Source organism: Phascolarctos cinereus, unplaced genomic scaffold (genome assembly GCF_003287225.1).
Source record: "Phascolarctos cinereus isolate Bilbo 61053 unplaced genomic scaffold, phaCin_HiC Scaffold_4;HRSCAF=312, whole genome shotgun sequence".
NCBI classification, from domain to species: Eukaryota; Metazoa; Chordata; class Mammalia; order Diprotodontia; family Phascolarctidae; genus Phascolarctos; species Phascolarctos cinereus.
The window spans coordinates 401,604,896-401,620,744 of record NW_027555847.1 but is presented as its reverse complement, the minus strand read 5'-3'; the positions used below and the strand labels follow the sequence as shown (position 1 = coordinate 401,620,744).

At 36.9% G+C, this 15,849-nt stretch overlaps 1 pseudogene; it reads left to right on the top strand.

Moving 5' to 3' along the window:
* Positions 1–1,251: 1,251 nt before the first annotated feature.
* LOC110199179 (26S proteasome regulatory subunit 4 pseudogene) lies at positions 1,252–2,519 on the top strand (annotated as a pseudogene).
* Positions 2,520–15,849: the final 13,330 nt, after the last annotated feature.

The following is a 15,849-nucleotide window of genomic DNA, read 5'->3' as shown; positions in this document are numbered from 1 at the left end:
ACAGGGGAGGGTGAGAGCAACTACCTTTTTACTCTGCCATGTTGGCTCCTGGAAGTGGAAGTCCTAAGAATATGTTTTCAGTAATTGACACATGAACCAGACATCTGAAGAGATTTCCTAGTTTTTTCCTAGACTCATATATCTTTGAGTGGGAAGGGATTTTTCAGTTACCTAGTACAATATGAGAATGTTCTACAATGTCTCTTACAGATTTGTTTAACAAACATACACCAAGCACTTCTTTAAGAGATACTATGGGCAGAGCCAATATGGCAGAGTAAAGGCAGGGATTCACCTGAGTTTTCCCCCAAACCCCTCCAAATACCTTTGAAAAACAACTCTAAACAAATTCTAGAGCAGCAGAACTCACAAAAAGACAGGGAAACAAATTTCCAGTCTAAGAAACCTGAAAGATCGACAGGAAAGGTCTCCTGCACCAGGGTGAGAAAGAAGCACACTCCAATACAGGCCTGAGCAAACCTGGAGCAGGCCACAGGGTGACTGAGTCACCTGCAGCAGTGACAGTTTCCAGACTTCTCAGCCCGTAGATGCCAAGGATGACTTAGGAGGTCAGTAGGAAAGGTTTGTCAGACCTGGTTGAGAGTGGAGTGCAGTCCAGCGTGGGCCACACCAACATAGCACTAGCTTCAGGGAACCAGGAGCATGCCTTGAAAGTGACTGAATCAGCAGCATCAACAGTTTCTTCTGTAGCTCTCAGTCCACAGATTATAAGGGGATTGAACAAGGTCAGAAGGGGATTACAGGGGTCACTTTGATAGCACTGAGGCAGGACTCTGTTGTTTTGCTCATACTTGGATCTGGGTTGCAGTGCTAGGTAACAGTCCCAGGGTGAGGAGGAGCACCAGCATAGCAGAGCTTGTGGCAGCAGTGGAGGGAGAATCCTCCTCACAGTTCCAGGGCAGAAAAGAGAGCTTGTGGTCACTCACAAACCAGAGCACAGACCAGGAAAGGAGTAAACACCTCCCCTTAGATCATACCACTTTGGAAGAACTGAAAACTTACAGGTCTCTAGAAGTATCTCTGAAAACAGCTGAATAAAACCCCTGAAGCTTGGGACAGTTAACCCTCCAGCCTAGAACCAGAGCCCTACCTTAACAAAGATTTTAAAAGTCAAGTAATAGACTGGAAAAATGAGCAAGCAATGAAAAAAAAAACCCAAAAAACTCTGGGAGATGTACTCCTGGTGTCAAAGAAGCCTGTGGGGGAGCTGGGAGTGCGGTGGGTCAAAGTCATAGTGGTAGACATGGTCCTGGTGGTAGTAAGAAGGATGACAAGGACAAGAAAAAGAAATATGAGCCTCCAGTTCCAACTAGGGTGGGAAAAAAGAAGAAGAAAACAAAGGGACCAGATGCTGCCTGCAAATTGCCACTTGTCACACCTCACACTCAGTGCAGGCTAAAATTATTGAAATTGGAGAGAATTAAAGATTATCTTGTCATGCAAGAAGAGTTCATCAAAAATCAAGAACAAATGAAACCACTGGAAGAAAAGCAAGAGGAAGAATGATCAAAGGTGGATGATCTGAGAGGTACCCCCATGTCTGTACAGACTTTGGAAGAGACCATTAATGAAAATCATGCCATTGTGTCTACCTCAGTGGGATCAGAGCATTATGTCAGCATTCTATCATTTGTAGACAAGGATTTGCTAGAACCAGGATGTTCTGTCCTCCTCAACCATAAAGTTCATGCCATGATAGGCGTTCTGATGAACGACACAGATCCCCTCATCACAGTGATGAAAGTAGAGAAGGCTCCATAGGAGACACGTGCTGATATTGGTGGATTGGATAACCAGATTCAGGAAATTAAGGAATCTGAGTATTATGAGGAGATGGGTATTAAACCACCTAAAGGAGTCATTCTCTATGGCCCCCCTTGCTAGCCAAAGCTGTAGCAAATCAGACTTCCACAGCCTTCCTCAGAGTTGTTGGTTCTGAACCTATATAGAAATACTTGGGAGATGGGCCCAAACTCATTCGAGAACTGTTCCGAGTAGCTGAGAAACATGCTCCATTGATTGTCTTCATTGATGAAACTGATGTCATTGGGACCAAAAGGTATGATTCAAATTCAGGTGGAGAAAGAGAAATTCAGTGAATGATGTTGGAATTGTTGAACCAATTGGATGGGTTTGACTCTAGAGGAGATGTGAAAGTGATTATGGCCACAAATTGAATAGAAACTCTGGATCCAGTACTAATCAGACCAGGATGTATTGACGAAAGATTGAGTTCCCTCTGCCAGATGAAAAGACCAAGAAACGCATCTTTCAGATTCATACAAGCATAATGACTTTGGCAGATGATGTAACTTTAGATGATTTGATCATGGCTAAAGATGATTTGTCTAAAGCAGATATCAAGGCATTCGTATAGAAGCTGGTCTCATGGCCTAAGAGAATGTAGAATGAAAGTAACAAATGAAGACTTCAAAAAATCTAAAGAAAATGTACTTTATTAGAAACAAGAATGCACTCCAGAGATACTGTATCTCTAAATGACCTGTGCTGCCTTCATGAGAGTTGTTAGGAGCTTTCCAGACCCCCTGAACTAATAACACTGGGAGAACTGATGGGGCATCCATGCACAAGTAGGTCTCTATGAGCAAGGCTATATGTGTGTGTGTGTGTGTGTGTGTGTGTGTGTGTGTGTGTGTGTGAGATAGGATGTGTGGGGGTACCCATTGAACTGTGCTAGTCTTTTGTTCACTGTGCTACACTGTATTCCACAATAAAGCATTCTCTTTCAGAAAGCAAAAACAAACAACAAAAAACCTCTGAGTGTAGAAACTTACTTTAGTGACAAGGAATATCAAAACACATTCAGAAGAAGACAACAAAGTCCAAGCTCCTATATCCAAAGACTCCAAGAAAAATATGAATTGGTCTCAGGCCATGGAAGGGCTCAAAAAGGATTTTGAAAATTAAGTAAGAGAAATAGAGGAAAAATTGGGAAGAGAAATGGGATGACTCAAGAAAATCATGAAAAATGAGTTCAACAGCTTGGTAAAGGAGACACAAAAAATACTGAAGAAAATAACACCTTAAAAACCAGACAACATCAAATGGTAAAGAGGCCCAAAAAGCCAATGAGGAAAAGAATGCCTTAAAAAGCAGAATTGGTCAAGGGATAAAGGAGGTCCAAAAATTCACTGAAAAAATAATTCCTTAAAAATTAGAATGGAGCAAATTGAAGTAAATGACTTTATGAGAAATCAAGAAATTATAAAACAAAACCAAAAGAATGAAAAAAATAGAAGATAATGTGAAATATCTCACTGGAAAAACAACTGACCTTGAAATTAGATCTAGGAGAGATAATTTAAAAATTATTAGACTACCTGAAAGCCATGACCAATAAAAGAGCCTAGACACCATCTTTCAAAAAACTATCAAGGAAAACAGCCCTGATATTCCAGAACCAGAGGGTAAAATAGAAATTGAAAGAATTCACTGATCGCCTCCTGAAAGAGATCCTAAAATAAATGAGTCGACTTTAAAAGGTACAAACAAAATTCTCTGAAAGTTTGGAGGAGAGACAGACTACTTCCAGCTGGGGTGTTTATTCAACAAAATTCAATAATTATTTATTTGATATCTAGTATTTGCAAAGTCATGGTCTCAGTGATATGTAGAGTGTTATAAGATATGACCCCTTTCCCTTAAACTATACATATACAATAGTAGGAAAATATAAAACACATGCAAGTAACTGTAGTATACAAATCAGAGAAATTTCCACAGAGAAGATATAGTCTGGGCCCAGCTTTGAAAGACGAGTAGAATTTGCATAGATAGAAATGAGGTTTGGAGAAGAGTTGACCAGGCATAAAGAATGAAGTGAAGGCAACCCATTTGGGGACAGCTCAAATTGCACAGGAATTGCTTATACTGAAGCAAAATCTTCCTTCCTCTGTTTCACTCATTAGTCCTAGTTCTGCTATTTGGAACCAAGGACACCCTTCAAGACTTGGGAGATAGTTAAGTTTCCCCTAAGAACAACATTTAAAAGAAAAATTATCTGTGCATCAGTCAGTCACTGAACGAGCATTTATTAAGAATCTGTTATATTCTACACACTGTGTTAAGCTTTAGGGATACAAAGAAAGACAAAAACTCAGCAATTCCTGCTCTCATTTTGGCTTCCACCTTTAACCTGGAGGGAAGACACATGTTCCAGAGCCAGTACCAGATTCAAAACTATTGTTGTGTTATTGAATGGCAGTATTCATTGGTGAATTGAATCTGTCATTCATTTTTTGATTGATCTGATACAAAGGGATATTGAGTAAAATACTGTGGCCCTAAAATCTTTTCCCCTTAATATTTTTTCTATCAGTATTTTAATAATGACTGGTGTACTCTTTCTTGTTAAAAATAGCTTAAATGAAAAATAGGATATTAAGGATTTTACTTGGATCCAATCCCCTCTACTAATTCTTCATATTCTTTATTAAATATTTTGTCTGGATTTTATAAGGATAAAACCCTGTGATTCTGTAAATATTCACATGATATGAATTGCATAGTTCATTCTTCTCACAGGGATGCCACATAAGGTCTTGCATAAGGGCTGGCATTTTCATGTAAATGGCAAATTTTATATCAATGTCAGATTAGCCAAGAGGTTGTTGAAACAATGAACCCTCCTGACTGGTTTACAAGACAGGATTTTGTGGAAAAGACAACATTTTAAGTCATCTATAGCTCTGAGTCTTTTGATGTATTAGCTGATCTTTCCCCTGATGGCTAGTGAATAAGATATTGTCATTAGTAGCTGAAGAATGAAATGTTTGCTGATTTTGTTCCACTATTATTAGTATTACTTATTATGTATATGGTATACTGTATATGTATGTTTATATTTATATACATATGTATACATATATACACATATACAAAAATTTTAGTTGCCAAATATCATAATTTAATATATGAAAATATGACAACAGGTATGTAAAAGTACTAATAATTGCTGACATTTGTATAATATTGATGTTTGCAAAGTACTTTACATATATTATCCCATTTAAGATTTACTGCAATTCTATGAGCCATGTAATATTATATTATCTTCCCCCTTTTACAGATTGGGAAAAATGAGACTAAGGAACTTTAAGTGACTTACCTATGGTTGCCTATGGGGGAATAGTAGTGCTGTAGCTTCATAGCTACCTTTTTCTTCCTTGCCTCAAGACTCCACACCAAAATTGTCAGGGTAATATCTATCCATTTCCTCTCCCACTCCATTTGCAAGTTTCATATGTGGCCTCAAAATGTACAAACATTACAGGTTGAATTCCCAGTTTCAGACAGCCCATACATGGCCCTTTTGATAAAGAAGTGATCTGCTCATGCTTTGTGTTAAAAGCATAGTTTCAAGGCAGGTTTCTCTTAATTCCACATCAAAAACTTTTTTTCCCCCATTATCTTATGCCATCTCTATTTGGATGTTAAATCCTTTTTCCCCTCCAGTAAGTGATTGATAAAATATCTTTCAGATTCTACCGGAGACCAGGCCACATGCTTTGTGTGCCTACACTTTGTATCACCCCTTATGCTTAATACAGCATTTAATACACAATAAGTGATAAACCAACGTTTGCTTAATCCAGTTAAAATGAGAGACAGCTTAGTATAGGTTGGAAGACCTGGTTTTAAGTCTTAGCTTTGATGTTTAATTCCTGTGACCCTGGACAAATCTTACAATCTTTATGAATCTGTTTCCTGAAAATTTTGTGGAGATATCTAAACTAGATGGCTTCTTTGGTTTCTTCCAGCCTTAGATCTATGATTTTATGAAATTACTAAAAAAAATTGGTGAAGATATAATTATTCAATCATATCACTGTATAAAACTGGCTTAATAATAATAAATATGACTCAAAATTAAGACCAAACAAATTCCATGAAAAATCTACCAAATTCACTTTAAAGAATGTTCCTTTAGAAAACTTCAAAATTCCTTTAGACAATTACTTTCTACAATTTATTTGTATTTGAACTAGAAAAGCGGGAGATGACACCATACTTGGTGATTTCCTCGGTGGCATCAGTGGGGTTAAAATGAACGTGTTAGTAGTGAAGCAAATTTGAGCAGTAAAAAAAAAATATTGAAAATGGTTGAAAGGCTTCTGTTGACTGATAATATGGAGTTGACAGTGAGTGTGAGATTGATGAGAAATGTATTTTTAAACCTGAAGTGCTAAGCATTTAAATAACATTCAAAATTTAAAGGAAATCTAGATATATAACTCAAATAAACACAGACAGAAGGTTTAGTTGAAATTTACATGAAAATGCAAGCATTGAGTTTGTAATCAGAATTATTGAGAAAAATATTTTAGCTGTACTATCTTTGCTCAAGTGATTATTCCAGCAAATATTCTGAGTCAGTCTTTGAAAGCCATCCTGAATAAATTGTGCTCAGATATGTATTTGCCCTGAATACAAAAGTTGCTCCCATAAATCAACACAAACTGAATACTATAAATTCACAAAAAGCAAAGAAATAAAACCTATTAACATGAAACTCCATCCCCAATCCATCCTGTTGTTCATGATATTTGCAGCACCTTTCTGTAATGTGAAAAATGAAAAGCCTGAATTTGGTTGAATTGTGTACAAGACTCAAAGTATTCAAATTTAGGCACCTTATCAAAAATACCTAAGTTTTTCAAAGTACTCTAGAAGTACAGCATGTTTTTTGAGAACCTTGTAGACAAGAATGGCATTACCTTCTAAGAATGTGTGTGTATACATATCTATAAAATTTAGAAAATTAACTTTGCTTCTCAATAGATGAGAATATGAATAATTGTAACTGTGTATACTTGTACATGCAAGTATGTGTGTATGGAAAGAGAAAGAAAGAAGGTAATTGCAAAACTACAAGAATTGTATTTATTAGCTTCTAAATTAATTTAGGCATAATCACATATTATGACATTTCCTTCCTTCCTTCTTTCCTTCCTTCCTTTAGCAATCAATCCATCCACAAGTTTATTAAGTTACTATATGCTAACCATCATGCTAACCTTTGGTCCTAAAAAATAAAGAAACAATGCTTACTTAAGTGCCAGCTACATGTAATTCACTCTACTAGTAAATGAGATAAAACTAATTCAGTTTCAGAAAGTGCTATTTTGTATTCCAGATTACAAATCTAGGAATACTACCTATAATTGTGTATCATATGGTAGGTGTAGAAGGCAACCCCAAAGCACGAGCAGATCACTTCTTTATCAAAAGGGCCATGTATGGGCTGTCTGAAACTGGGAATTCAACCTGTAATGTTTGCACGTTTTGAGGCCACATATGAAACTTGCAAATGGAGTGGGAAAGGAAATGGATAGATATTACCCTGACAATTTTGAAGTGGAGTCTTGAGGCAAGGAAGAAAAAGGTAGCTATGAAGCTATAACACTACCATTCCCTCATTGATTATGGAGCTGTAGGAACTGGGCAATAATTTACAATGCAACAATATTGCAATACTGTTTTATTTGTGGAAATGACACATCACAGGATTCTGGAAATCAATTTTCTCATGTATGCATGCCAACAACTTCCACATGACTTTCTTTGTAGATTCACTGCAACTGATTTCCTAGTAAGCTATTCACTTAAATTGTCTTCAGATTACTTTTTGACTCCATATCTGTTGGTCTATACCTCTAGGTAGGGCAAAGGAGTCATTACAAGTGATTTGAAAATCCCCTGTATGCATAGAGATACTCAGTCAACTGCAAATATATCTCCCATAGACATGTATAACCATTTTCAGATGTACATTGTGATTAATAAATACAAATTCATTTATAAGAATTACCAAAGTCACGATACTTTTTGTAATTAAGCACCTTGTCTATTCATAGATTCCAGTAATGCAGTAAGTAATACATTTGTGATATGGGATATTTTTTAAAAATTGTGGGGAAGATGGTTCCTCATAGCCAAAAGTTCAGAAATACAAACCTTGCTCTTTATGTCTCACTAATTTGAATTTTGTTTGATAAATTTCATGTATATTCTGATGGCCCTATTCTGATACCTTGTTGTGATGGGGAAATTAATTTGATCTCTTCAGAATTATGCCTAAAGTGAAGTCTCATTCAGAATCTGAACATACTATGGTCTTTAAGACCATCTATTAAGAGATGGAGAGGAAGAGGTGATGTGTTTGCGAAATGTCTTCAGTAAAAGGATTATATTCTATAGCATTAATAATCTAGGTCTTTTCAGTTATTTAAGGAGCAAGCATTTAGGGTCTCCCTTAGCATCTTTGGTCACTTACTATCAATTTATTGATTACAAGCTAGCCTAATTAATAAACTGATTATTAATTTTGAAAAAGTTATATGATGAGGAGTTATACATTATAAAGAAGGGATTGACACACTAAAGGTGGCCTCAGAGGCCTTTTCATTCCTTTGTGAAGGTTTTACAATTTTAATATGGCATTAGTATGGTGTATAAAAAAGACTGAGAAGACAAGCAATGTGGGAAATTGAGAGGTTCTATTACATTATTAGCTCACTGAGGATTACCTTGGTATGCCTAAAATATTAAAAGAACTGGAAGCACTCAGGGCTTTAATACAATCTTCCTTGGGTATGGGGGGGGGGGAATCATATAAGGTAATAAAGCATGAGGGCCCTCAGTATGCTTTGGTGAAAGGAATATCCAAACTGAAAAATTCACATGTCCTTCTAGGTAAATAAAGTGACAATCCAAGTCATATAAAATAGACATAAATGTACTGTCAAGTATACCTGGAATTCTAGTATATTGAAACCCCCATTTATATCACACTTAAAAGTTTACAAAACCCTTTTCTCACAATGTTCCAGCAATAGGTATTTAAAATGTCTTTCTTATACCAATCAAACTACCAAAAATATTTTATAGAGCTAGAAAAAGTAATGAGCTTCATTTGGAAGAACAAAAGGTCCAGAATATCAATGGAACTAATGAAAAGAAATGTTAGGGAAGGTGGCCTAGTCATTCAAGATCTTAAATTGTATTATAAAGCAACAATCATCAAAAACACATGGTACTGGCTAAGAAATAAGAGTGGTGTATCAGTGGAATAGGTTAGGTACACAAGACACAGTAGTCAATGACTACAGTAATCTATTGTTTGATAAACCCAAAGACCCCAGCTTCTGGGATAAGAACTCAGTATTTGACAAAAACTGCTAGCAAAACTGGAAAACAATATGGCAGAAACTAAGCATAGACCAAAATCTTATACCCTATACCAAAATAAAGTCAAAATGAGTACATGATTTAGATATACTGATATACTAAAAGCAAACTGGGAGAGCAAGAAATAGTTTACCTGCTGAACGGAACAATGTATGACCAAACAACAGATAGAGAACATTATGAAATACAAAATTGTGGAATTGTCACTTTTTATTATATTAGCTTAGCCTAATAAGCAATTGATATTTTTCCAATTATGGAGGATTGACATTATTTGTGTGAAAAGTGTTTTGTAACCATGTTCATATAGTTCTTGGGTTTGTCTTGGCAGGTAGACTCCCAAATATTTTATATTGTCTACAGTTATTTTAAATGGAATTCCTCTTCCTATCTCTTGTTGCTGGGCTTTGTTAATAATATATAGAAATACCAGTGATTTATGTGTTTATTTTATATCCTGCAACTTTGCCAAAGTTAATTATTTCAAGTAGTTTTTTTTTAAAGTTGATTCTCTAGGATTCTCTAAGTATACCATCTTATCATCTGCAAAGAGTGATAGTTTTGTTTCCTCGTTGCCTATTCTAATTCCTTCCATTTATTTTTTCTTTTTTTATTGCTAAAGCTAATATTTCTAGTACTATATTGAACAACAGTGGTGATAATGGATATCATTGTTTCACCCCTGATCTTATTGGAAATGCTTCTAGCTTACCCCCATTTCATATAATATTTGTTGATAGTTTTTGATAGATGTTACTGATTATTTTAAGGAAAACTCTACTTATTTGTATGCTCTTTAGTTTTATTAACAGGAACGTGTATTGTATGTTGTCAAAAGCTTTTTCTACATCTATCGAGATAATCATCTGATTTGTTAGTTTTTTAATTGATATGGTCAATTATACTGATTGCTAACATTGAACCAGCCCTGAATTCCTGGTATGAATCCTACCTAGTCATAGTATATTATCCTTGTGATAAGTTGCTGTAATCTCTTTGCTAATCTTTATTTGAATTTTTTGCATCAATATTTATTAGGAAAATTGGTTTATAACTCTCTTTCTCTGTTTTGGCTGTTTCTAGTTTAGGTATCAGCACCACATATGTATCATAAAAAGAATTTAGTAAGACTCCCTCCTTCTTCACTTGTTTTTTTTCCAAATAGTTTATATAGTTTTGTAATTAATTGTTCTTAAATGTTTGGTAGAATTCATTGTAAATCTATCTGACCATGGTGATTTTTTTCTTAGGGAGTTCACTGATGGCTTGTTCAATTTCTTTTTTCTGAAATGGGGTTATTCAAATATTTTATTTCATCTTCTGTTAATTTGGGTAATTTATATTTTTGTAAATATTCATCTATTTCACTGAGATTGACAGATTTATGAGCATAGAGTTGGGCAAAGTAGCTCCCAATTATTGCTTTAATTTTGTCTTCATTGTTGGTGAGTTCCCCCTTTTCATTTTTGATAACTGGTAATTTGGTTTTCTTCTTTTTTTTTGATTAAATTAACCAAAGGTTTATCTGTTTCATTATACCCCACCACCACCATAAAACCAGTTCTTAGTTTTACTAGTTCAATACTTTTCATAATTTCAATTTTATTAATCTCTCCTTTGATTTTCAGAATTTCTAATTAGGTATGTAATTGGAGATTTTTAATTGTTTTTCTAGCTTTTTTAGTTGCATGCCCAATTTATTGCTTTCCTCTTTGTCTATTTTATTCATATAAGCATTTAGAGAGGTAAAATTTCCCCTCAGAACTGTTTGCCTGCATCCCATGGCTCATTTGATGCAATTATTGTTTCTATGATTTGTTCTTTGACTCACCCATTCTTTAGAATTAGATTATTAAGTTTTCAATGCAATTTAGTCTACCTTTCCATGATCCTTTATTACATATAATTTTATTGCACCATAATCTGAAAAGGATGCATTTAATATTTCTGCTTTTCTGAATTGGACTGTGAGGTTTTTATGCCCTGATACATGGTCAGTTTTTGTGTAGGTGCCATTTACCACTGAGAAAAAGGTATATTCCTTTCTATCCCCATTCAATTTTTCTCCAGAGGTCTACCATATCTAACTTTTTAAAAATTCGATCCACTTCCTTAACTTCTTTCTCCTTTATTTTTGTGGTTATATTTATCTAGTTCTGAGAGTGGGAGATTGAGGTACCCCACTAGTATAGGTGTGTTGTCTATTTCTTCCTGTAACTCAATTTCTCCTCTAATCTGGATGCTTCACTGACTATGGTACCTTTTAGCAAGATGTAGTTTTCTTCCTTATCTCTTATAAATTGATCTGTTTTTGCTTTTGATTTGTATGAGATCAAGATTGCTACCCCTGCTTTTTTTTTTAATTCATCTGAAGCATAATATATTCTGCTCCCCTTTTACCTTTACTCAGAGTGTATCTTTCTGCTTCAAATGTGTTTCTTGTAAACAAAATATTGTAGGATTATTTAATTCAGTCTTCTATCTGCTTCCATTTTATGAGAGAGTTCATCCCATTCACATTCACAGTTATGATTACTGTGTCTTTCTCTCCATCCTATCCCCCCCATTTATATTTTTCTCTCTCTCTCTCCCTTTCCCTTCTCACCAGGGTTTTGCTTCTAGTAGACCACTACCTCCCTCAATCTGCTCTTCCTTCTATTAGCCCCCCTCCCTTTTCTTTCCCCTTTCTCCTCTTACTTCCCTGTAGAGTAAGAAAGATTTCTATAACCAGGTGAATGTGTGTATGTCATTCCCTCTTTGAGCCAAATCCAATAAGAATAAGGCTCAAACAATGCCCACCCACTCCCTTTCTTTTCCTGTACTGTACTAGATCTTTGAGGGTTCCACTTCCCAGGAGCCAAGATGGAAGAGTAAGAAATCCCTCTCACTGTCTCTTATTAACCTCTGAAAGCCCAGAAAATATCACCCCAGGAAAAACCCTGGAACAGCTGAACTAGCAGAAAGACAGGGTGCAATAGTCCAGTAGCCCAGGAAACTTGAGGGATTAATGGGAAAGGCCTCTCTTGCCCTTGGGGTGAGGGAGCAGTACAGAATGGGAGGCATCCTAGCAAGCTAGCAGAAAGCCCCACCTCAGCATACCATGGGGAGATCCTGAACTCCAGTTGGTAGAGCTGGCAACACCAACACCAGGACCCCTGAGTACCTCAGTATGGGCAAGAGAACCAGTAGAAACCAGCCTGGAAAACCACCACATGCCTTGGTGTTCTAGGGCAAGCAAGTCTCCTAGTGCCTCAGCAAAACTCTGGGAACCACAGCTCCAAGAGGGAAAGCCCTGGGCAGAGAAACATCTTGCAGCAGCAAAACATCTATCTGAAAGGAGCTGAAGAAAGCAAAAGGAAAGGCCTGGGTGAGCAGGCAACCTTTAGAGGCCAGACTACCCAATTCTATCCCTAGAGTTCCAGTGTTGCTGATTCCAGCCCAATACCAGGTAAGTTGCCATAACTCTACAGCCTCCAACTGCCAGTATCGGAGGCCCCAGCACACAAAACCAGTGATGTGGCCAGGGACTCCCAACACAAGAAGCTTGAGTCAGTGCCCCTTGCTCCCCAGCAGAAAAGCTCAATCTTTTTAAAGGCCAGGAAATAAATAAACACCATAAGCAAAAAGAAACACACCATAGGTTCTTATTATGGGAAGAGTGAAGATCAAGACAGAAATTCTGAAGAGGACAACATTGTCAATGAACCCACATCTGGAACCTCAAAAGGGAATATGAACTTGTCTGGAGCCCAAAAAGCCTTTTTTGGAAGAGCTCAAGAAGTATTTTAAAAGTCAAATAAGAGAGGTAGAAGAAAAATTGGGAAAAGAAATAAGAGGTATGAAAGAGAGAGTCAATAGCTTGGAAAAGGAAGGACAAAAATTAACTAAAGAAAGCAACTTCTTAAAAAGCAGAATTGGCCAAACAGAAAAGAAGGCATAAAAACTCACTGAGGAGAATTCCTTAAAAAATAAAATGGGCCAAATGGAAAAGGAGGTACAAAATCTGATAGAAGAAAACAATTTGTTAAAAATTAGAATTGGGCAAATGGAAGCTAATGACTCTATGAGAGAGCAAGAATCAGTCAAATAGAAACAAAAGAATGAAAAAAATAGATGAAAATGTAAAATACCTCATTGGTAACACAACTGACCTGGAAAATAGATCCCGGAGAGACAACTTAAAAATTATTAGTCTACCTGAAAATCATGATGTAATAGGTCTTTACACCTGTTCATATGATGAAATTTACCCTATTCTGCCTCCCCCTTTCCTCTTTTCCCAGTGAAATCCTTTTTTTGTTCATGGCTTTCAGGTAGTCCCATAATTTGGCCTTTTTTCTTTCTTTTAAATTTGAGCTCTGCTCCCAGGGTGGAAGGGGCACTTTCTCAGGCTTCTTGTGCCAGAGGCTGCAGGCCTTGGCTGTTTCCCTAGTGCTGTACTGATGCTGCCCTGAGGCCCTCCTGTCTGGTGTAACACTGTAGGGGTCAGGTGAGGGTGGCTAGTGCTACTCCAGGGCCATAGGGATCTGGCAGCTTACCTGATATCTTATAAGCCAGGGTCTTAGTGCTGGTGTCTGGTGTGTGCTGAGGCTGGTGGGGTGTTGCCACATTTCCCCAGAGCAACACTGAAACACGTGAAGGTTTGGTCACTGCAGGCTGCCTGTTTGGCCAAGGCTATGCTGAAGCACTTGGTGGGCTTCTGCTGGTAGCTGTCTGCTTGCTTAGGCACCCATGCATTTGGCTCTACCTGTATGTCTAGGGCTATGCTGAAGCACATGGATGTCTGACCAATGGTGGTTGTTTGTCCAGGGCTATGCTGAAGCAGGAGGTGGTTCTTAGAGCTGGAGTTTTCTTGTTTTCCTCACTATACTGAGGCTACTGGGGTATCATGGTATTAGTGTTTACCTGCTCCACTGCACTGTTGGTTTGCTGAGGTGGAGCTTCCTGCTGGCTTGCTGGAACATGTCCTGTCCTATACTGCATTCCCCTTTTACCCAAATGAGACAGACTTTTCTTGCTTATCTCCCATGTTTCTTGTCCTAGAAGAATGTTTCATCCCATCTTTTTGATTTACTACTTACTCCACCATCTTGGCTCCCTGAATTCATTCCTATCAGGCAGTATTATTAATCTCTACTTGTAGGGATTCATTGTTAATGAGAGAGTAAGGCAGCAAAAAGTAGCATGTAAAAGGAAAGAACAAATAGTAGAAGTTTCTCTCTTCCTCTTTCCTTATGAATTTTCAGACAGTGCATTTTGTATCATAATCTCACTTGCACCTTTGAACGAAAGGATTCAGAACACACTCCCTTATTTTTCCCCCTTACTGTATGCTGTATACAAAAGTTTACTAGATTTAGTATCAGAAGGCCTGGGGCATAATCCATTTTTGCTACTTATCTTTACCAAATAAGGTAACACCTATTAGTCAGTTTCTTCATCAGGAAATTGAAGGGCTTGGCCCTCTTTAGCTTTAAATACTTAATGTACTAGGATTTCATAGGTTTAAGGGAACTCCAAGGAGGAAACACACTCCTACCAATGCAGGTAAACATGGACTCAGCAAGTGTCCTAGGGTCATATGTAGGGAGCTGGAAAAGATCTGGGAGGCAGTTAGGAGGCACAGTGAATAGTGCACTGAACCTAGAATCAGAAAGACCTTCATTCAAATCTGGCCTCAGGCCCTTGCTAATTGTGTGACCTTGTGTAAGTCACTTAACCTCTGCTTGCTTCATTTTTCTCATCTGTAAAATGGGGATAATAATAGCACCTACCTCCCAGGGTTGTTTGTGAGGCTCAAACAAGACATTTGTAAAGCACCTAGCATAATAAGTTCATATGGTACCTATTGCTACTACTACATAGTAGGTGCTGTATAAATGTTTCTACTACTATTAAATAGGAACATAGGAAGTAATAATATAATTAAAATAAAAGATAAATGGTGCTAAATTATTACTGCTGCTATTGTTATGACTACTATTAACATTATTATTGTTTTATAGCTGAGAAAACAGATCTAGGTAGGTTAAGTAATTAGTCTAAGGTTACACAGGTAGCAACCATCAAAATTAGGATAAGCCCATGTCTGACTCCAAAAATAGAGTATATGGGATTTAATCATGACTCTGGCCCTTACTCTATGCCCTTGGGCAAGACACTGCAAATATGTGTTCAACCCAGATCTTTCTAATTTCAAGACAAGCTTTCAAAGCCACTTTTCTAGGCTTTTTAAATCCTATAGTCATATAGACAATTTTAGATGATTCGAACACATTCTTGTAGGTTACCAGGACACCTCCTATACCTTAGTACAGTGTTCCTTCCACTATACTACAACCACCTAGATTGGAGGGCATCAGTAACCTGAATTTCAATGAGACTGGAACATCGAGATCTTTAATTAAGCAGAATCCATTTCTTAAACTGTCATTGGGATAAATCACTGAGATTAAATACCTTTGTTCTTAAGATGAAAAGAACCACTGTAATTGTCTTGTCTATAAACTCCTGAAGTACCATGTCCCTAAACCTTTCCCTCTGAGATTGCCAGATAATCTAACTGGTCAAATTTGTGAGAAAAGATTTGGAGGATGGAATAGAATGCACATAATAATG